The sequence below is a fragment of the Cynocephalus volans genome, chromosome 3, assembly GCF_027409185.1.
Source record: "Cynocephalus volans isolate mCynVol1 chromosome 3, mCynVol1.pri, whole genome shotgun sequence".
Lineage (NCBI taxonomy): Eukaryota > Metazoa > Chordata > Mammalia > Dermoptera > Cynocephalidae > Cynocephalus > Cynocephalus volans.
Window position 1 is genome coordinate 38,280,411 of NC_084462.1, and position 21,532 is coordinate 38,301,942.

Below are 21,532 nucleotides of genomic sequence, written 5' to 3' on the forward strand. Positions count from 1 at the left end.
GCCCCTGTGCAAAGTGGTGGTCAGTCACACAGCACAGCTGACCCAATCCTCACCCCCATGCCAGCAACCCAACACTCCCGAGACACGACCTCAACGACAACGTGCACGTCTTCTACCTCAGCTGGAGGACGACAGGGGCCCATCGTCTCAACCTTCCCTGAGCCCACCCCACGAAATCCAACCTTTCATCCCCAAAGTGCCACACTACCAACGACAGCGGGCTAGGAGAGCGACAGCGGCATAACCACCCAAACTCAAAGGGGACCCCAACAGGTCACACCTGAAGCACTAGGACATGCCCACGCATCCACGGACCGGAGAAGCTCTCTCCGGGACGCCTTCCATGACACTGCACTGGAGGTGCCTGCGCTGTGCCAACCGCTCTCCGAGGATGAACATGGCCGTGGGCGGGCCCAGTGAGAGACACCCGTGCCAGTGGATCGCAACTGCCACCCTCCATGCATGGACCCTGGGAGGGGCGACTGTGGACCCACAGGCACAGGGGCCAAGGCCAGGTGGAGCCCGAGAGTCTGGCCCGCAAAGGCACTTCACGGGCCCTCGGCGAGGCACGGCTACGACCGCCCACCATGGAGCGCCCTGCTCCGCGAGGAAGAATCCTGGGCATGACAAGGTCCTGTGCGGGAGCACCGTGCTCCCCCACGTTGAAACCTCTCCACGCAGTCCCCTCTCGGACACCTATCGCTGCCCGGACAACTCCGAGGACAGAGAAGCCAGGACGGAAGCTGCACAGAGGAGACGATCCACGACACGCACGCGTGTGCATGCACGCGCTGACCCTACCCTTGGCTTTCCCTTCCCGCCGAGGCCGTCGGCCACCTGCATATCTGGACCTCAGGGCAGGGGGCACGGGAGGAGGTGGTGGAAATCCTCATGGCCCCATTCTGGGTGCAGGGGACACGGAGAGCGGCCGCCAGCCGCGTCCCCCAACCTCTATTCCTTCGACCCCATCACCACTGCCACTCACCTCTCCTCACCAATCACAAAAGCAACTCCCACGGGTGCCTGAGGCCCCGGCCTCGGGTCCTCATCAGCGAAAGCAGGGCCGTCTCCTGCCCTCAGACACAGGCCGCGAGGGGCCCCGTCGTAAGGTCCACCGGGGCAAAACACGCCCGCCCTATCGGCTCACCAAGCCTAGGCCTCCTGCACACTCCCCACTGCTACCGCACGCACGCCTCCATTCAGGACCACCGCCTCACCGGACAGGGGCCATTCAGCCAGGGACCGACTCTCCTCCCGTGCCCTCACACATCCAACTGGGGGAATGTCCCTCTCGCCCACAAGATGGGAGACCCTGCGCTGCTGAAGGCCCGGCAGCTGCAGCACATGTGGACCAGTGGAGCTGTCCCTCACTCCTGCAGTCCCCGCTCCAGGCAACGTGCTGGACCTCAGTTCCGATGAGAACGACGGTAGTGAGTTTTCACTCATTTTGTTCAGCTTTTCCAAGGAATGTTTTTATGGGGGAGTCATCATCGATCCAAGCACACTCGAGGCCGCTGGACGGTGGGCAGCGCACGCTGGGCAGTGGGCGAGCCGATGGCCTCAGACGCCTCCGGCGCCCTGGAGCACCCAGGCTCGCGCCACCGAGCAGCAGCAACACACAGTCTGCTCGAGCGGTGCACCCGGGCGTGCCACGGGTGGCCTGCGGAGAAGTAGGACCGGGCAGGCCTGCGAAACCCTAATGACCCCATCAACGGGCTGGGCACAGGAAAGCTTACCGTCCTGAGCGGTCCTCCAGCCTCGGGCGCCCCACCGGACGCACAGATTCCAGGACTCCCAAACGCCTCCGCTCCTCGGGGGAAACCCAGGTGTTCCTTCCTTCCCCGCAGACGGCACGCCTACCAGGGCAACTCCCCCTGAGAAGTGTAGAGACAGATCACATGCACGCTTGAGAAAAGGGCCCAGGGACACTGGTCGAATCCTTCAGTGCCAAAGCGTCCCGCCGGGTCAACTCTCGCATCTGCTTCCCATCTCCTCGCACTAGATCTCTTCATCTCACTGAACACGTGTCCCTCCTGCTAGATCCCTGTGCAGCACGTGGGGGGACTCGGGTCCGTGCGAGCCTGTGCGTCGCTTCCTAGGGTGCACGTGTGGACCTCCACACCTTCACGAGCCCCTCGGTCACTGCGTATGGCTCCCAGGCCTCCCACACCCCTCTGCAGACCTACTGCTCACGAACAGGCCTTCTCTCCAATGGACGTCACCTCTGACCCCTCCCTCACCGTCGCTCAGACAGTCCAGATGCTCCTTCTCTAACAGCCTCACGTGTGGTAAAAGCACACACCAACTGCCTGTGCACGCTCCTCCTCACCTGGGCTCCCAAGTCCACGGGGAGATACTGTCTCCGAGAGCCCCCCGGGGCAAAGCCCACTTGGCTGACAACCAACCACCCACAGCTGCACAAACCACCGCTACAACAGCCCGTGTGCACGTCTCTCGGGGACACGGCCTCAAGGGCAGAGCCGGACCACCCCTGGGGCTCAGGCTTCTTCACACCACCGGCGTCCTCCGGTCAGCTACCTCCGCGGGCCCTCGCTCAGCCGACAGAAAGACCAAACGGACTGGGTCGTCTTCAAGGACGACCCACGTCCCTCACCCTGCAGCACTCAGGGCACACTCGCACCCGTAGGCCTTCTCAGCACTTGCCCCTGTGCAAAGTGGTGGTCAGTCACACAGCACAGCTGACCCAATCCTCACCCCCATGCCAGCAACCCAACACTCCCGAGACACGACCTCAACGACAACGTGCACGTCTTCTACCTCAGCTGGAGGACGACAGGGGCCCATCGTCTCAACCTTCCCTGAGCCCACCCCACGAAATCCAACCTTTCATCCCCAAAGTGCCACACTACCAACGACAGCGGGCTAGGAGAGCGACAGCGGCATAACCACCCAAACTCAAAGGGGACCCCAACAGGTCACACCTGAAGCACTAGGACATGCCCACGCATCCACGGACCGGAGAAGCTCTCTCCGGGACGCCTTCCATGACACTGCACTGGAGGTGCCTGCGCTGTGCCAACCGCTCTCCGAGGATGAACATGGCCGTGGGCGGGCCCAGTGAGAGACACCCGTGCCAGTGGATCGCAACTGCCACCCTCCATGCATGGACCCTGGGAGGGGCGACTGTGGACCCACAGGCACAGGGGCCAAGGCCAGGTGGAGCCCGAGAGTCTGGCCCGCAAAGGCACTTCACGGGCCCTCGGCGAGGCACGGCTACGACCGCCCACCATGGAGCGCCCTGCTCCGCGAGGAAGAATCCTGGGCATGACAAGGTCCTGTGCGGGAGCACCGTGCTCCCCCACGTTGAAACCTCTCCACGCAGTCCCCTCTCGGACACCTATCGCTGCCCGGACAACTCCGAGGACAGAGAAGCCAGGACGGAAGCTGCACAGAGGAGACGATCCACGACACGCACGCGTGTGCATGCACGCGCTGACCCTACCCTTGGCTTTCCCTTCCCGCCGAGGCCGTCGGCCACCTGCATATCTGGACCTCAGGGCAGGGGGCACGGGAGGAGGTGGTGGAAATCCTCATGGCCCCATTCTGGGTGCAGGGGACACGGAGAGCGGCCGCCAGCCGCGTCCCCCAACCTCTATTCCTTCGACCCCATCACCACTGCCACTCACCTCTCCTCACCAATCACAAAAGCAACTCCCACGGGTGCCTGAGGCCCCGGCCTCGGGTCCTCATCAGCGAAAGCAGGGCCGTCTCCTGCCCTCAGACACAGGCCGCGAGGGGCCCCGTCGTAAGGTCCACCGGGGCAAAACACGCCCGCCCTATCGGCTCACCAAGCCTAGGCCTCCTGCACACTCCCCACTGCTACCGCACGCACGCCTCCATTCAGGACCACCGCCTCACCGGACAGGGGCCATTCAGCCAGGGACCGACTCTCCTCCCGTGCCCTCACACATCCAACTGGGGGAATGTCCCTCTCGCCCACAAGATGGGAGACCCTGCGCTGCTGAAGGCCCGGCAGCTGCAGCACATGTGGACCAGTGGAGCTGTCCCTCACTCCTGCAGTCCCCGCTCCAGGCAACGTGCTGGACCTCAGTTCCGATGAGAACGACGGTAGTGAGTTTTCACTCATTTTGTTCAGCTTTTCCAAGGAATGTTTTTATGGGGGAGTCATCATCGATCCAAGCACACTCGAGGCCGCTGGACGGTGGGCAGCGCACGCTGGGCAGTGGGCGAGCCGATGGCCTCAGACGCCTCCGGCGCCCTGGAGCACCCAGGCTCGCGCCACCGAGCAGCAGCAACACACAGTCTGCTCGAGCGGTGCACCCGGGCGTGCCACGGGTGGCCTGCGGAGAAGTAGGACCGGGCAGGCCTGCGAAACCCTAAAGACCCCATCAACGGGCTGGGCACAGGAAAGCTTACCGTCCTGAGCGGTCCTCCAGCCTCGGGCGCCCCACCGGACGCACAGATTCCAGGACTCCCAAACGCCTCCACTCCTCGGGGGAAACCCAGGTGTTCCTTCCTTCCCCGCAGACGGCACGCCTACCAGGGCAACTCCCCCTGAGAAGTGTAGAGACAGATCACATGCACGCTTGAGAAAAGGGCCCAGGGACACTGGTCGAATCCTTCAGTGCCAAAGCATCCCGCCGGGTCAACTCTCGCATCTGCTTCCCATCTCCTCGCACTAGATCTCTTCATCTCACTGAACACGTGTCCCTCCTGCTAGATCCCTGTGCAGCACGTGGGGGGACTCGGGTCCGTGCGAGCCTGTGCGTCGCTTCCTAGGGTGCACGTGTGGACCTCCACACCTTCACGAGCCCCTCGGTCACTGCGTATGGCTCCCAGGCCTCCCACACCCCTCTGCAGACCTACTGCTCACGAACAGGCCTTCTCTCCAATGGACGTCACCTCTGACCCCTCCCTCACCGTCGCTCAGACAGTCCAGATGCTCCTTCTCTAACAGCCTCACGTGTGGTAAAAGCACACACCAACTGCCTGTGCACGCTCCTCCTCACCTGGGCTCCCAAGTCCACGGGGAGATACTGTCTCCGAGAGCCCCCCGGGGCAAAGCCCACTTGGCTGACAACCAACCACCCACAGCTGCACAAACCACCGCTACAACAGCCCGTGTGCACGTCTCTCGGGGACACGGCCTCAAGGGCAGAGCCGGACCACCCCTGGGGCTCAGGCTTCTTCACACCACCGGCGTCCTCCGGTCAGCTACCTCCGCGGGCCCTCGCTCAGCCGACAGAAAGACCAAACGGACTGGGTCGTCTTCAAGGACGACCCACGTCCCTCACCCTGCAGCACTCAGGGCACACTCGCACCCGTAGGCCTTCTCAGCACTTGCCCCTGTGCAAAGTGGTGGTCAGTCACACAGCACAGCTGACCCAATCCTCACCCCCATGCCAGCAACCCAACACTCCCGAGACACGACCTCAACGACAACGTGCACGTCTTCTACCTCAGCTGGAGGACGACAGGGGCCCATCGTCTCAACCTTCCCTGAGCCCACCCCACGAAATCCAACCTTTCATCCCCAAAGTGCCACACTACCAACGACAGCGGGCTAGGAGAGCGACAGCGGCATAACCACCCAAACTCAAAGGGGACCCCAACAGGTCACACCTGAAGCACTAGGACATGCCCACGCATCCACGGACCGGAGAAGCTCTCTCCGGGACGCCTTCCATGACACTGCACTGGAGGTGCCTGCGCTGTGCCAACCGCTCTCCGAGGATGAACATGGCCGTGGGCGGGCCCAGTGAGAGACACCCGTGCCAGTGGATCGCAACTGCCACCCTCCATGCATGGACCCTGGGAGGGGCGACTGTGGACCCACAGGCACAGGGGCCAAGGCCAGGTGGAGCCCGAGAGTCTGGCCCGCAAAGGCACTTCACGGGCCCTCGGCGAGGCACGGCTACGACCGCCCACCATGGAGCGCCCTGCTCCGCGAGGAAGAATCCTGGGCATGACAAGGTCCTGTGCGGGAGCACCGTGCTCCCCCACGTTGAAACCTCTCCACGCAGTCCCCTCTCGGACACCTATCGCTGCCCGGACAACTCCGAGGACAGAGAAGCCAGGACGGAAGCTGCACAGAGGAGACGATCCACGACACGCACGCGTGTGCATGCACGCGCTGACCCTACCCTTGGCTTTCCCTTCCCGCCGAGGCCGTCGGCCACCTGCATATCTGGACCTCAGGGCAGGGGGCACGGGAGGAGGTGGTGGAAATCCTCATGGCCCCATTCTGGGTGCAGGGGACACGGAGAGCGGCCGCCAGCCGCGTCCCCCAACCTCTATTCCTTCGACCCCATCACCACTGCCACTCACCTCTCCTCACCAATCACAAAAGCAACTCCCACGGGTGCCTGAGGCCCCGGCCTCGGGTCCTCATCAGCGAAAGCAGGGCCGTCTCCTGCCCTCAGACACAGGCCGCGAGGGGCCCCGTCGTAAGGTCCACCGGGGCAAAACACGCCCGCCCTATCGGCTCACCAAGCCTAGGCCTCCTGCACACTCCCCACTGCTACCGCACGCACGCCTCCATTCAGGACCACCGCCTCACCGGACAGGGGCCATTCAGCCAGGGACCGACTCTCCTCCCGTGCCCTCACACATCCAACTGGGGGAATGTCCCTCTCGCCCACAAGATGGGAGACCCTGCGCTGCTGAAGGCCCGGCAGCTGCAGCACATGTGAACCAGTGGAGCTGTCCCTCACTCCTGCAGTCCCCGCTCCAGGCAACGTGCTGGACCTCAGTTCCGATGAGAACGACTGTAGTGAGTTTTCACTCATTTTGTTCAGCTTTTCCAAGGAATGTTTTTATGGGGGAGTCATCATCGATCCAAGCACACTCGAGGCCGCTGGACGGTGGGCAGCGCACGCTGGGCAGTGGGCGAGCCGATGGCCTCAGACGCCTCCGGCGCCCTGGAGCACCCAGGCTCGCGCCACCGAGCAGCAGCAACACACAGTCTGCTCGAGCGGTGCACCCGGGCGTGCCACGGGTGGCCTGCGGAGAAGTAGGACCGGGCAGGCCTGCGAAACCCTAAAGACCCCATCAACGGGCTGGGCACAGGAAAGCTTACCGTCCTGAGCGGTCCTCCAGCCTCGGGCGCCCCACCGGACGCACAGATTCCAGGACTCCCAAACGCCTCCGCTCCTCGGGGGAAACCCAGGTGTTCCTTCCTTCCCCGCAGACGGCACGCCTACCAGGGCAACTCCCCCTGAGAAGTGTAGAGACAGATCACATGCACGCTTGAGAAAAGGGCCCAGGGACACTGGTCGAATCCTTCAGTGCCAAAGCGTCCCGCCGGGTCAACTCTCGCATCTGCTTCCCATCTCCTCGCACTAGATCTCTTCATCTCACTGAACACGTGTCCCTCCTGCTAGATCCCTGTGCAGCACGTGGGGGGACTCGGGTCCGTGCGAGCCTGTGCGTCGCTTCCTAGGGTGCACGTGTGGACCTCCACACCTTCACGAGCCCCTCGGTCACTGCGTATGGCTCCCAGGCCTCCCACACCCCTCTGCAGACCTACTGCTCACGAACAGGCCTTCTCTCCAATGGACGTCACCTCTGACCCCTCCCTCACCGTCGCTCAGACAGTCCAGATGCTCCTTCTCTAACAGCCTCACGTGTGGTAAAAGCACACACCAACTGCCTGTGCACGCTCCTCCTCACCTGGGCTCCCAAGTCCACGGGGAGATACTGTCTCCGAGAGCCCCCCGGGGCAAAGCCCACTTGGCTGACAACCAACCACCCACAGCTGCACAAACCACCGCTACAACAGCCCGTGTGCACGTCTCTCGGGGACACGGCCTCAAGGGCAGAGCCGGACCACCCCTGGGGCTCAGGCTTCTTCACACCACCGGCGTCCTCCGGTCAGCTACCTCCGCGGGCCCTCGCTCAGCCGACAGAAAGACCAAACGGACTGGGTCGTCTTCAAGGACGACCCACGTCCCTCACCCTGCAGCACTCAGGGCACACTCGCACCCGTAGGCCTTCTCAGCACTTGCCCCTGTGCAAAGTGGTGGTCAGTCACACAGCACAGCTGACCCAATCCTCACCCCCATGCCAGCAACCCAACACTCCCGAGACACGACCTCAACGACAACGTGCACGTCTTCTACCTCAGCTGGAGGACGACAGGGGCCCATCGTCTCAACCTTCCCTGAGCCCACCCCACGAAATCCAACCTTTCATCCCCAAAGTGCCACACTACCAACGACAGCGGGCTAGGAGAGCGACAGCGGCATAACCACCCAAACTCAAAGGGGACCCCAACAGGTCACACCTGAAGCACTAGGACATGCCCACGCATCCACGGACCGGAGAAGCTCTCTCCGGGACGCCTTCCATGACACTGCACTGGAGGTGCCTGCGCTGTGCCAACCGCTCTCCGAGGATGAACATGGCCGTGGGCGGGCCCAGTGAGAGACACCCGTGCCAGTGGATCGCAACTGCCACCCTCCATGCATGGACCCTGGGAGGGGCGACTGTGGACCCACAGGCACAGGGGCCAAGGCCAGGTGGAGCCCGAGAGTCTGGCCCGCAAAGGCACTTCACGGGCCCTCGGCGAGGCACGGCTACGACCGCCCACCATGGAGCGCCCTGCTCCGCGAGGAAGAATCCTGGGCATGACAAGGTCCTGTGCGGGAGCACCGTGCTCCCCCACGTTGAAACCTCTCCACGCAGTCCCCTCTCGGACACCTATCGCTGCCCGGACAACTCCGAGGACAGAGAAGCCAGGACGGAAGCTGCACAGAGGAGACGATCCACGACACGCACGCGTGTGCATGCACGCGCTGACCCTACCCTTGGCTTTCCCTTCCCGCCGAGGCCGTCGGCCACCTGCATATCTGGACCTCAGGGCAGGGGGCACGGGAGGAGGTGGTGGAAATCCTCATGGCCCCATTCTGGGTGCAGGGGACACGGAGAGCGGCCGCCAGCCGCGTCCCCCAACCTCTATTCCTTCGACCCCATCACCACTGCCACTCACCTCTCCTCACCAATCACAAAAGCAACTCCCACGGGTGCCTGAGGCCCCGGCCTCGGGTCCTCATCAGCGAAAGCAGGGCCGTCTCCTGCCCTCAGACACAGGCCGCGAGGGGCCCCGTCGTAAGGTCCACCGGGGCAAAACACGCCCGCCCTATCGGCTCACCAAGCCTAGGCCTCCTGCACACTCCCCACTGCTACCGCACGCACGCCTCCATTCAGGACCACCGCCTCACCGGACAGGGGCCATTCAGCCAGGGACCGACTCTCCTCCCGTGCCCTCACACATCCAACTGGGGGAATGTCCCTCTCGCCCACAAGATGGGAGACCCTGCGCTGCTGAAGGCCCGGCAGCTGCAGCACATGTGAACCAGTGGAGCTGTCCCTCACTCCTGCAGTCCCCGCTCCAGGCAACGTGCTGGACCTCAGTTCCGATGAGAACGACGGTAGTGAGTTTTCACTCATTTTGTTCAGCTTTTCCAAGGAATGTTTTTATGGGGGAGTCATCATCAATCCAAGCACACTCGAGGCCGCTGGACGGTGGGCAGCACACGCTGGGCAGTGGGCGAGCCGATGGCCTCTGACGCCTCCGGCGCCCTGGAGCACCCAGGCTCGCGCCACCGAGCAGCAGCAACACACAGTCTGCTCGAGCGGTGCACCCGGGCGTGCCACGGGTGGCCTGCGGAGAAGTAGGACCGGGCAGGCCTGCGAAACCCTAAAGACCCCATCAACGGGCTGGGCACAGGAAAGCTTACCGTCCTGAGCGGTCCTCCAGCCTCGGGCGCCCCACCGGACGCACAGATTCCAGGACTCCCAAACGCCTCCGCTCCTCGGGGGAAACCCAGGTGTTCCTTCCTTCCCCGCAGACGGCACGCCTACCAGGGCAACTCCCCCTGAGAAGTGTAGAGACAGATCACATGCACGCTTGAGAAAAGGGCCCAGGGACACTGGTCGAATCCTTCAGTGCCAAAGCGTCCCGCCGGGTCAACTCTCGCATCTGCTTCCCATCTCCTCGCACTAGATCTCTTCATCTCACTGAACACGTGTCCCTCCTGCTAGATCCCTGTGCAGCACGTGGGGGGACTCGGGTCCGTGCGAGCCTGTGCGTCGCTTCCTAGGGTGCACGTGTGGACCTCCACACCTTCACGAGCCCCTCGGTCACTGCGTATGGCTCCCAGGCCTCCCACACCCCTCTGCAGACCTACTGCTCACGAACAGGCCTTCTCTCCAATGGACGTCACCTCTGACCCCTCCCTCACCGTCGCTCAGACAGTCCAGATGCTCCTTCTCTAACAGCCTCACGTGTGGTAAAAGCACACACCAACTGCCTGTGCACGCTCCTCCTCACCTGGGCTCCCAAGTCCACGGGGAGATACTGTCTCCGAGAGCCCCCCGGGGCAAAGCCCACTTGGCTGACAACCAACCACCCACAGCTGCACAAACCACCGCTACAACAGCCCGTGTGCACGTCTCTCGGGGACACGGCCTCAAGGGCAGAGCCGGACCACCCCTGGGGCTCAGGCTTCTTCACACCACCGGCGTCCTCCGGTCAGCTACCTCCGCGGGCCCTCGCTCAGCCGACAGAAAGACCAAACGGACTGGGTCGTCTTCAAGGACGACCCACGTCCCTCACCCTGCAGCACTCAGGGCACACTCGCACCCGTAGGCCTTCTCAGCACTTGCCCCTGTGCAAAGTGGTGGTCAGTCACACAGCACAGCTGACCCAATCCTCACCCCCATGCCAGCAACCCAACACTCCCGAGACACGACCTCAACGACAACGTGCACGTCTTCTACCTCAGCTGGAGGACGACAGGGGCCCATCGTCTCAACCTTCCCTGAGCCCACCCCACGAAATCCAACCTTTCATCCCCAAAGTGCCACACTACCAACGACAGCGGGCTAGGAGAGCGACAGCGGCATAACCACCCAAACTCAAAGGGGACCCCAACAGGTCACACCTGAAGCACTAGGACATGCCCACGCATCCACGGACCGGAGAAGCTCTCTCCGGGACGCCTTCCATGACACTGCACTGGAGGTGCCTGCGCTGTGCCAACCGCTCTCCGAGGATGAACATGGCCGTGGGCGGGCCCAGTGAGAGACACCCGTGCCAGTGGATCGCAACTGCCACCCTCCATGCATGGACCCTGGGAGGGGCGACTGTGGACCCACAGGCACAGGGGCCAAGGCCAGGTGGAGCCCGAGAGTCTGGCCCGCAAAGGCACTTCACGGGCCCTCGGCGAGGCACGGCTACGACCGCCCACCATGGAGCGCCCTGCTCCGCGAGGAAGAATCCTGGGCATGACAAGGTCCTGTGCGGGAGCACCGTGCTCCCCCACGTTGAAACCTCTCCACGCAGTCCCCTCTCGGACACCTATCGCTGCCCGGACAACTCCGAGGACAGAGAAGCCAGGACGGAAGCTGCACAGAGGAGACGATCCACGACACGCACGCGTGTGCATGCACGCGCTGACCCTACCCTTGGCTTTCCCTTCCCGCCGAGGCCGTCGGCCACCTGCATATCTGGACCTCAGGGCAGGGGGCACGGGAGGAGGTGGTGGAAATCCTCATGGCCCCATTCTGGGTGCAGGGGACACGGAGAGCGGCCGCCAGCCGCGTCCCCCAACCTCTATTCCTTCGACCCCATCACCACTGCCACTCACCTCTCCTCACCAGTCACAAAAGCAACTCCCACGGGTGCCTGAGGCCCCGGCCTCGGGTCCTCATCAGCGAAAGCAGGGCCATCTCCTGCCCTCAGACACAGGCCACGAGGGGCCCCGTCGTAAGGTCCACCGGGGCAAAACACGCCCGCCCTATCGGCTCACCAAGCCTAGGCCTCCTGCACACTCCCCACTGCTACCGCACGCACGCCTCCATTCAGGACCACCGCCTCACCGGACAGGGGCCATTCAGCCAGGGACCGACTCTCCTCCCGTGCCCTCACACATCCAACTGGGGGAGTGTCCCTCTCGCCCACAAGATGGGAGACCCTGCGCTGCTGAAGGCCCGGCAGCTGCAGCACATGTGGACCAGTGGAGCTGTCCCTCACTCCTGCAGTCCCCACTCCAGGCAACGTGCTGGACCTCAGTTCCGATGAGAACGACGGTAGTGAGTTTTCACTCATTTTGTTCAGCTTTTCCAAGGAATGTTTTTATGGGGGAGTCATCATCGATCCAAGCACACTCGAGGCCGCTGGACGGTGGGCAGCGCACGCTGGGCAGTGGGCGAGCAGATGGCCTCAGACGCCTCCGGCACCCTGGAGCACCCAGGCTCGCGCCACCGAGCAGCAGCAACACACAGTCTGCTCCAGCGGTGCACCCGGGCGTGCCACGGGTGGCCTGCGGAGAAGTAGGACCGGGCAGGCCTGCGAAACCCTAAAGACCCCATCACCGGGCTGGGCACAGGAAAGCTTACCGTCCTGAGCGGTCCTCCAGCCTCGGGCGCCCCACCGGACGCACAGATTCCAGGACTCCCAAACGCCTCCGCTCCTCGGGGGAAACCCAGGTGTTCCTTCCTTCCCCGCAGACGGCACGCCTACCAGGGCAACTCCCCCTGAGAAGTGTAGAGACAGATCACATGCACGCTTGAGAAAAGGGCCCAGGGACACTGGTCGAATCCTTCAGTGCCAAAGCGTCCCGCCGGGTCAACTCTCGCATCTGCTTCCCATCTCCTCGCACTAGATCTCTTCATCTCACTGAACACGTGTCCCTCCTGCTAGATCCCTGTGCAGCACGTGGGGGGACTCGGGTCCGTGCGAGCCTGTGCGTCGCTTCCTAGGGTGCACGTGTGGACCTCCACACCTTCACGAGCCCCTCGGTCACTGCGTATGGCTCCCAGGCCTCCCACACCCCTCTGCAGACCTACTGCTCACGAACAGGCCTTCTCTCCAATGGACGTCACCTCTGACCCCTCCCTCACCGTCGCTCAGACAGTCCAGATGCTCCTTCTCTAACAGCCTCACGTGTGGTAAAAGCACACACCAACTGCCTGTGCACGCTCCTCCTCACCTGGGCTCCCAAGTCCACGGGGAGATACTGTCTCCGAGAGCCCCCCGGGGCAAAGCCCACTTGGCTGACAACCAACCACCCACAGCTGCACAAACCACCGCTACAACAGCCCGTGTGCACGTCTCTCGGGGACACGGCCTCAAGGGCAGAGCCGGACCACCCCTGGGGCTCAGGCTTCTTCACACCACCGGCGTCCTCCGGTCAGCTACCTCCGCGGGCCCTCGCTCAGCCGACAGAAAGACCAAACGGACTGGGTCGTCTTCAAGGACGACCCACGTCCCTCACCCTGCAGCACTCAGGGCACACTCGCACCCGTAGGCCTTCTCAGCACTTGCCCCTGTGCAAAGTGGTGGTCAGTCACACAGCACAGCTGACCCAATCCTCACCCCCATGCCAGCAACCCAACACTCCCGAGACACGACCTCAACGACAACGTGCACGTCTTCTACCTCAGCTGGAGGACGACAGGGGCCCATCGTCTCAACCTTCCCTGAGCCCACCCCACGAAATCCAACCTTTCATCCCCAAAGTGCCACACTACCAACGACAGCGGGCTAGGAGAGCGACAGCGGCATAACCACCCAAACTCAAAGGGGACCCCAACAGGTCACACCTGAAGCACTAGGACATGCCCACGCATCCACGGACCGGAGAAGCTCTCTCCGGGACGCCTTCCATGACACTGCACTGGAGGTGCCTGCGCTGTGCCAACCGCTCTCCGAGGATGAACATGGCCGTGGGCGGGCCCAGTGAGAGACACCCGTGCCAGTGGATCGCAACTGCCACCCTCCATGCATGGACCCTGGGAGGGGCGACTGTGGACCCACAGGCACAGGGGCCAAGGCCAGGTGGAGCCCGAGAGTCTGGCCCGCAAAGGCACTTCACGGGCCCTCGGCGAGGCACGGCTACGACCGCCCACCATGGAGCGCCCTGCTCCGCGAGGAAGAATCCTGGGCATGACAAGGTCCTGTGCGGGAGCACCGTGCTCCCCCACGTTGAAACCTCTCCACGCAGTCCCCTCTCGGACACCTATCGCTGCCCGGACAACTCCGAGGACAGAGAAGCCAGGACGGAAGCTGCACAGAGGAGACGATCCACGACACGCACGCGTGTGCATGCACGCGCTGACCCTACCCTTGGCTTTCCCTTCCCGCCGAGGCCGTCGGCCACCTGCATATCTGGACCTCAGGGCAGGGGGCACGGGAGGAGGTGGTGGAAATCCTCATGGCCCCATTCTGGGTGCAGGGGACACGGAGAGCGGCCGCCAGCCGCGTCCCCCAACCTCTATTCCTTCGACCCCATCACCACTGCCACTCACCTCTCCTCACCAATCACAAAAGCAACTCCCACGGGTGCCTGAGGCCCCGGCCTCGGGTCCTCATCAGCGAAAGCAGGGCCGTCTCCTGCCCTCAGACACAGGCCGCGAGGGGCCCCGTCGTAAGGTCCACCGGGGCAAAACACGCCCGCCCTATCGGCTCACCAAGCCTAGGCCTCCTGCACACTCCCCACTGCTACCGCACGCACGCCTCCATTCAGGACCACCGCCTCACCGGACAGGGGCCATTCAGCCAGGGACCGACTCTCCTCCCGTGCCCTCACACATCCAACTGGGGGAATGTCCCTCTCGCCCACAAGATGGGAGACCCTGCGCTGCTGAAGGCCCGGCAGCTGCAGCACATGTGGACCAGTGGAGCTGTCCCTCACTCCTGCAGTCCCCGCTCCAGGCAACGTGCTGGACCTCAGTTCCGATGAGAACGACGGTAGTGAGTTTTCACTCATTTTGTTCAGCTTTTCCAAGGAATGTTTTTATGGGGGAGTCATCATCGATCCAAGCACACTCGAGGCCGCTGGACGGTGGGCAGCGCACGCTGGGCAGTGGGCGAGCCGATGGCCTCAGACGCCTCCGGCGCCCTGGAGCACCCAGGCTCGCGCCACCGAGCAGCAGCAACACACAGTCTGCTCGAGCGGTGCACCCGGGCGTGCCACGGGTGGCCTGCGGAGAAGTAGGACCGGGCAGGCCTGCGAAACCCTAAAGACCCCATCAACGGGCTGGGCACAGGAAAGCTTACCGTCCTGAGCGGTCCTCCAGCCTCGGGCGCCCCACCGGACGCACAGATTCCAGGACTCCCAAACGCCTCCGCTCCTCGGGGGAAACCCAGGTGTTCCTTCCTTCCCCGCAGACGGCACGCCTACCAGGGCAACTCCCCCTGAGAAGTGTAGAGACAGATCACATGCACGCTTGAGAAAAGGGCCCAGGGACACTGGTCGAATCCTTCAGTGCCAAAGCGTCCCGCCGGGTCAACTCTCGCATCTGCTTCCCATCTCCTCGCACTAGATCTCTTCATCTCACTGAACACGTGTCCCTCCTGCTAGATCCCTGTGCAGTACGTGGGGGGACTCGGGTCCGTGCGAGCCTGTGCGTCACTTCCTAGGGTGCACGTGTGGACCTCCACACCTTCACGAGCCCCTCGGTCACTGCGTATGGCTCCCAGGCCTCCCACACCCCTCTGCAGACCTACTGCTCACGAACAGGCCTTCTCTCCAATGGACGTCACCTCTGACCCCTCCCTCACCATCGCTCAGACAGTCCAGATGCTCCTTCTCTAACAGCCTCACGTGTGGTAAAAGCACACACCAACTGCCTGTGCACACTCCTCCTCACCTGGGCTCCCAAGTCCACGGGGAGATACTGTCTCCGAGAGCCCCCCGGGGCAAAGCCCACTTGGCTGACAACCAACCACCCACAGCTGCACAAACCACCGCTACAACAGCCCGTGTGCACGTCTCTCGGGGACACGGCCTCAAGGGCAGAGCCGGACCACCCCTGGGGCTCAGGCTTCTTCACACCACCGGCGTCCTCCGGTCAGCTACCTCCGCGGGCCCTCGCTCAGCCGACAGAAGGACCAAACGGACTGGGTCGTCTTCAAGGACGACCCACGTCCCTCACCCTGCAGCACTCAGGGCACACTCGCACCCGTAGGCCTTCTCAGCACTTGCCCCTGTGCAAAGTGGTGGTCAGTCACACAGCACAGCTGACCCAATCCTCACCCCCATGCCAGCAACCCAACACTCCCGAGACACGACCTCAACGACAACGTGCACGTCTTCTACCTCAGCTGGAGGACGACAGGGGCCCATCGTCTCAACCTTCCCTGAGCCCACCCCACGAAATCCAACCTTTCATCCCCAAAGTGCCACACTACCAACGACAGCGGGCTAGGAGAGCGACAGCGGCATAACCACCCAAACTCAAAGGGGACCCCAACAGGTCACACCTGAAGCACTAGGACATGCCCACGCATCCACGGACCGGAGAAGCTCTCTCCGGGACGCCTTCCATGACACTGCACTGGAGGTGCCTGCGCTGTGCCAACCGCTCTCCGAGGATGAACATGGCCGTGGGCGGGCCCAGTGAGAGACACCCGTGCCAGTGGATCGCAACTGCCACCCTCCATGCATGGACCCTGGGAGGGGCGACTGTGGACCCACAGGCACAGGGGCCAAGGCCAGGTGGAGCCCGAGAGTCTGGCCCGCAAAGGCACTTCACGGGCCCTCGGCGAGGCACGGCTACGACCGCCCACCATGGAGCACCCTGCTCCGCGAGGAAGAATCCTGGGCATGACAAGGTCCTGTGCGGGAGCACCGTGCTCCCCCACGTTGAAACCTCTCCACGCAGTCCCCTCTCGGACACCTATCGCTGCCCGGACAACTCCGAGGACAGAGAAGCCAGGACGGAAGCTGCACAGAGGAGACGATCCACGACACGCACGCGTGTGCATGCACGCGCTGACCCTACCCTTGGCTTTCCCTTCCCGCCGAGGCCGTCGGCCACCTGCATATCTGGACCTCAGGGCAGGGGGCACGGGAGGAGGTGGTGGAAATCCTCATGGCCCCATTCTGGGTGCAGGGGACACGGAGAGCGGCCGCCAGCCGCGTCCCCCAACCTCTATTCCTTCGACCCCATCACCACTGCCACTCACCTCTCCTCACCAATCACAAAAGCAACTCCCACGGGTGCCTGAGGCCCCGGCCTCGGGTCCTCATCAGCGAAAGCAGGGCCGTCTCCTGCCCTCAGACACAGGCCGCGAGGGGCCCCGTCGTAAGGTCCACCGGGGCAAAACACGCCCGCCCTATCGGCTCACCAAGCCTAGGCCTCCTGCACACTCCCCACTGCTACCGCACGCACGCCTCCATTCAGGACCACCGCCTCACCGGACAGGGGCCATTCAGCCAGGGACCGACTCTCCTCCCGTGCCCTCACACATCCAACTGGGGGAATGTCCCTCTCGCCCACAAGATGGGAGACCCTGCGCTGCTGAAGGCCCGGCAGCTGCAGCACATGTGGACCAGTGGAGCTGTCCCTCACTCCTGCAGTCCCCGCTCCAGGCAACGTGCTGGACCTCAGTTCCGATGAGAACGACGGTAGTGAGTTTTCACTCATTTTGTTCAGCTTTTCCAAGGAATGTTTTTATGGGGGAGTCATCATCGATCCAAGCACACTCGAGGCCGCTGGACGGTGGGCAGCGCACGCTGGGCAGTGGGCGAGCCGATGGCCTCAGACACCTCCGGCGCCCTGGAGCACCCAGGCTCGCGCCACCGAGCAGCAGCAACACACAGTCTGCTCGAGCGGTGCACCCGGGCGTGCCACGGGTGGCCTGCGGAGAAGTAGGACCGGGCAGGCCTGCGAAACCCTAAAGACCCCATCAACGGGCTGGGCACAGGAAAGCTTACCGTCCTGAGCGGTCCTCCAGCCTCGGGCGCCCCACCGGACGCACAGATTCCAGGACTCCCAAACGCCTCCGCTCCTCGGGGGAAACCCAGGTGTTCCTTCCTTCCCCGCAGACGGCACGCCTACCAGGGCAACTCCCCCTGAGAAGTGTAGAGACAGATCACATGCACGCTTGAGAAAAGGGCCCAGGGACACTGGTCGAATCCTTCAGTGCCAAAGCGTCCCGCCGGGTCAACTCTCGCATCTGCTTCCCATCTCCTCGCACTAGATCTCTTCATCTCACTGAACACGTGTCCCTCCTGCTAGATCCCTGTGCAGCACGTGGGGGGACTCGGGTCCATGCGAGCCAGTGCGTCGCTTCCTAGGGTGCACGTGTGGACCTCCACACCTTCACGAGCCCCTCGGTCACTGCGTATGGCTCCCAGGCCTCCCACACCCCTCTGCAGACCTACTGCTCACGAACAGGCCTTCTCTCCAATGGACGTCACCTCTGACCCCTCCCTCACCGTCGCTCAGACAGTCCAGATGCTCCTTCTCTAACAGCCTCACGTGTGGTAAAAGCACACACCAACTGCCTGTGCACGCTCCTCCTCACCTGGGCTCCCAAGTCCACGGGGAGATACTGTCTCCGAGAGCCCCCCGGGGCAAAGCCCACTTGGCTGACAACCAACCACCCACAGCTGCACAAACCACCGCTACAACAGCCCGTGTGCACGTCTCTCGGGGACACGGCCTCAAGGGCAGAGCCGGACCACCCCTGGGGCTCAGGCTTCTTCACACCACCGGCGTCCTCCGGTCAGCTACCTCCGCGGGCCCTCGCTCAGCCGACAGAAAGACCAAACGGACTGGGTCGTCTTCAAGGACGACCCACGTCCCTCACCCTGCAGCACTCAGGGCACACTCGCACCCGTAGGCCTTCTCAGCACTTGCCCCTGTGCAAAGTGGTGGTCAGTCACACAGCACAGCTGACCCAATCCTCACCCCCATGCCAGCAACCCAACACTCCCGAGACACGACCTCAACGACAACGTGCACGTCTTCTACCTCAGCTGGAGGACGACAGGGGCCGATCGTCTCAACCTTCCCTGAGCCCACCCCACGAAATCCAACCTTTCATCCCCAAAGTGCCACACTACCAACGACAGCGGGCTAGGAGAGCGACAGCGGCATAACCACCCAAACTCAAAGGGGACCCCAACAGGTCACACCTGAAGCACTAGGACATGCCCACGCATCCACGGACCGGAGAAGCTCTCTCCGGGACGCCTTCCATGACACTGCACTGGAGGTGCCGGTGCTGTGCCAACCGCTCTCCGAGGATGAACATGGCCGTGGGCGGGCCCAGTGAGAGACACCCGTGCCAGTGGATCGCAACTGCCACCCTCCATGCATGGACCCTGGGAGGGGCGACTGTGGACCCACAGGCACAGGGGCCAAGGCCAGGTGGAGCCCGAGAGTCTGGCCCGCAAAGGCACTTCACGGGCCCTCGGCGAGGCACGGCTACGACCGCCCACCATGGAGCGCCCTGCTCCGCGAGGAAGAATCCTGGGCATGACAAGGTCCTGTGCGGGAGCACCGTGCTCCCCCACGTTGAAACCTCTCCACGCAGTCCCCTCTCGGACACCTATCGCTGCCCGGACAACTCCGAGGACAGAGAAGCCAGGACGGAAGCTGCACAGAGGAGACGATCCACGACACGCACGCGTGTGCATGCACGCGCTGACCCTACCCTTGGCTTTCCCTTCCCGCCGAGGCCGTCGGCCACCTGCATATCTGGACCTCAGGGCAGGGGGCACGGGAGGAGGTGGTGGAAATCCTCATGGCCCCATTCTGGGTGCAGGGGACACGGAGAGCGGCCGCCAGCCGCGTCCCCCAACCTCTATTCCTTCGACCCCATCACCACTGCCACTCACCTCTCCTCACCAATCACAAAAGCAACTCCCACGGGTGCCTGAGGCCCCGGCCTCGGGTCCTCATCAGCGAAAGCAGGGCCGTCTCCTGCCCTCAGACACAGGCCGCGAGGGGCCCCGTCGTAAGGTCCACCGGGGCAAAACACGCCCGCCCTATCGGCTCACCAAGCCTAGGCCTCCTGCACACTCCCCACTGCTACCGCACGCACGCCTCCATTCAGGACCACCGCCTCACCGGACAGGGGCCATTCAGCCAGGGACCGACTCTCCTCCCGTGCCCTCACACATCCAACTGGGGGAATGTCCCTCTCGCCCACAAGATGGGAGACCCTGCGCTGCTGAAGGCCTGGCAGCTGCAGCACATGTGAACCAGTGGAGCTGTCCCTCACTCCTGCAGTCCCCGCTCCAGGCAACGTGCTGGACCTCAGTTCTGATGAGAACGACGGTAGTGAGTTTTCACGCATTTTGTTCAGCTTTTCCAAGGAATGTTTTTATGGGGGAGTCATCATCGATCCAAGCACACTCGAGGCCGGTGGACGGTGGGCAGCGCACGCTGGGCAGTGGGCGAGCCGATGGCCTCAGACGCCTCCGGCGCCCTGGAGCACCCAGGCTCGCGCCGACGTGCAGCAGCAACACACAGTCTGCTCGAGCGGTGCACCCGGGCGTGCCACGGGTGGCCTGCGGAGAAGTAGGACCGGGCAGGCCTGCGAAACCCTAAAGACCCCATCAACGGGCTGGGCACAGGAAAGCTTACCGTCCTGAGCGGTCCTCCAGCCTCGGGCTCCCCACCGGACGCAGAGATTCCAGGACTCCCAAACGCCTCCGCTCCTTGGGGGAAACCCAGGTGTTCCTTCCTTCCCCGCAGACGGCACGCCTACCAGGGCAACTCCCCCTGAGAAGTGTAGAGACAGATCACATGCACGCTTGAGAAAAGGGCCCAGGGACACTGGTCGAATCCTTCAGTGCCAAAGCGTCCCGCCGGGTCAACTCTCGCATCTGCTTCCCATCTCCTCGCACTAGATCTCTTCATCTCACTGAACACGTGTCCCTCCTGCTAGATCCCTGTGCAGCACGTGGGGGGACTCGGGTCCGTGCGAGCCAGTGCGTCGCTTCCTAGGGTGCACGTGTGGATCTCCACACCTTCACGAGCCCCTCGGTCACTGCGTATGGCTCCCAGGCCTCCCACACCCCTCTGCAGACCTACTGCTCACGAACAGGCCTTCTCTCCAATGGACGTCACCTCTGACCCCTCCCTCACCATCGCTCAGACAGTCCAGATGCTCCTTCTCTAACAGCCTCACGTGTGGTAAAAGCACACACCAACTGCCTGTGCACGCTCCTCCTCACCTGGGCTCCCAAGTCCACGGGGAGATACTGTCTCCGAGAGCCCCCCGGGGCAAAGCCCACTTGGCTGACAACCAACCACCCACAGCTGCACAAACCACCGCTACAACAGCCCGTGTGCACGTCTCTCGGGGACACGGCCTCAAGGGCAGAGCCGGACCACCCCTGGGGCTCAGGCTTCTTCACACCACCGGCGTCCTCCGGTCAGCTACCTCCGCGGGCCCTCGCTCAGCCGACAGAAAGACCAAACGGACTGGGTCGTCTTCAAGGACGACCCACGTCCCTCACCCTGCAGCACTCAGGGCACACTCGCACCCGTAGGCCTTCTCAGCACTTGCCCCTGTGCAAAGTGGTGGTCAGTCACACAGCACAGCTGACCCAATCCTCACCCCCATGCCAGCAACCCAACACTCCCGAGACACGACCTCAACGACAACGTGCACGTCTTCTACCTCAGCTGGAGGACGACAGGGGCCCATCGTCTCAACCTTCCCTGAGCCCACCCCACGAAATCCAACCTTTCATCCCCAAGTGCCACACTACCAACGACAGCGGGCTAGGAGAGCGACAGC

General features: G+C 63.4%; 8 non-coding genes across 8 annotated transcripts; all 8 read right to left on the minus strand.

Annotated features, from left to right (window-relative positions):
- Window positions 1–1,401: 1,401 nt before the first annotated feature.
- Window positions 1,402–1,497, minus strand: LOC134374232 (small nucleolar RNA SNORD116). The gene has a single exon (XR_010023100.1). It is a non-coding gene; the product is annotated as a small nucleolar RNA SNORD116 (small nucleolar RNA).
- Window positions 1,498–4,063: 2,566 nt separating this feature from the next.
- Window positions 4,064–4,159, minus strand: LOC134374233 (small nucleolar RNA SNORD116). Its single transcript, XR_010023101.1, has one exon. It is a non-coding gene; the product is annotated as a small nucleolar RNA SNORD116 (small nucleolar RNA).
- A 2,566-nt stretch (window positions 4,160–6,725) lies between these two features.
- On the minus strand, window positions 6,726–6,821 carry LOC134374315 (small nucleolar RNA SNORD116). Its single transcript, XR_010023181.1, has one exon. It is a non-coding gene; the product is annotated as a small nucleolar RNA SNORD116 (small nucleolar RNA).
- Window positions 6,822–9,387: 2,566 nt separating this feature from the next.
- On the minus strand, window positions 9,388–9,483 carry LOC134374316 (small nucleolar RNA SNORD116). Its single transcript, XR_010023182.1, has one exon. It is a non-coding gene; the product is annotated as a small nucleolar RNA SNORD116 (small nucleolar RNA).
- A 2,566-nt stretch (window positions 9,484–12,049) lies between these two features.
- On the minus strand, window positions 12,050–12,145 carry LOC134374234 (small nucleolar RNA SNORD116). The gene has a single exon (XR_010023102.1). It is a non-coding gene; the product is annotated as a small nucleolar RNA SNORD116 (small nucleolar RNA).
- A 2,566-nt stretch (window positions 12,146–14,711) lies between these two features.
- Window positions 14,712–14,807, minus strand: LOC134374235 (small nucleolar RNA SNORD116). The gene has a single exon (XR_010023103.1). It is a non-coding gene; the product is annotated as a small nucleolar RNA SNORD116 (small nucleolar RNA).
- A 2,566-nt stretch (window positions 14,808–17,373) lies between these two features.
- Window positions 17,374–17,469, minus strand: LOC134374236 (small nucleolar RNA SNORD116). The gene has a single exon (XR_010023104.1). It is a non-coding gene; the product is annotated as a small nucleolar RNA SNORD116 (small nucleolar RNA).
- A 2,566-nt stretch (window positions 17,470–20,035) lies between these two features.
- On the minus strand, window positions 20,036–20,131 carry LOC134374340 (small nucleolar RNA SNORD116). Its single transcript, XR_010023204.1, has one exon. It is a non-coding gene; the product is annotated as a small nucleolar RNA SNORD116 (small nucleolar RNA).
- Window positions 20,132–21,532: the final 1,401 nt, after the last annotated feature.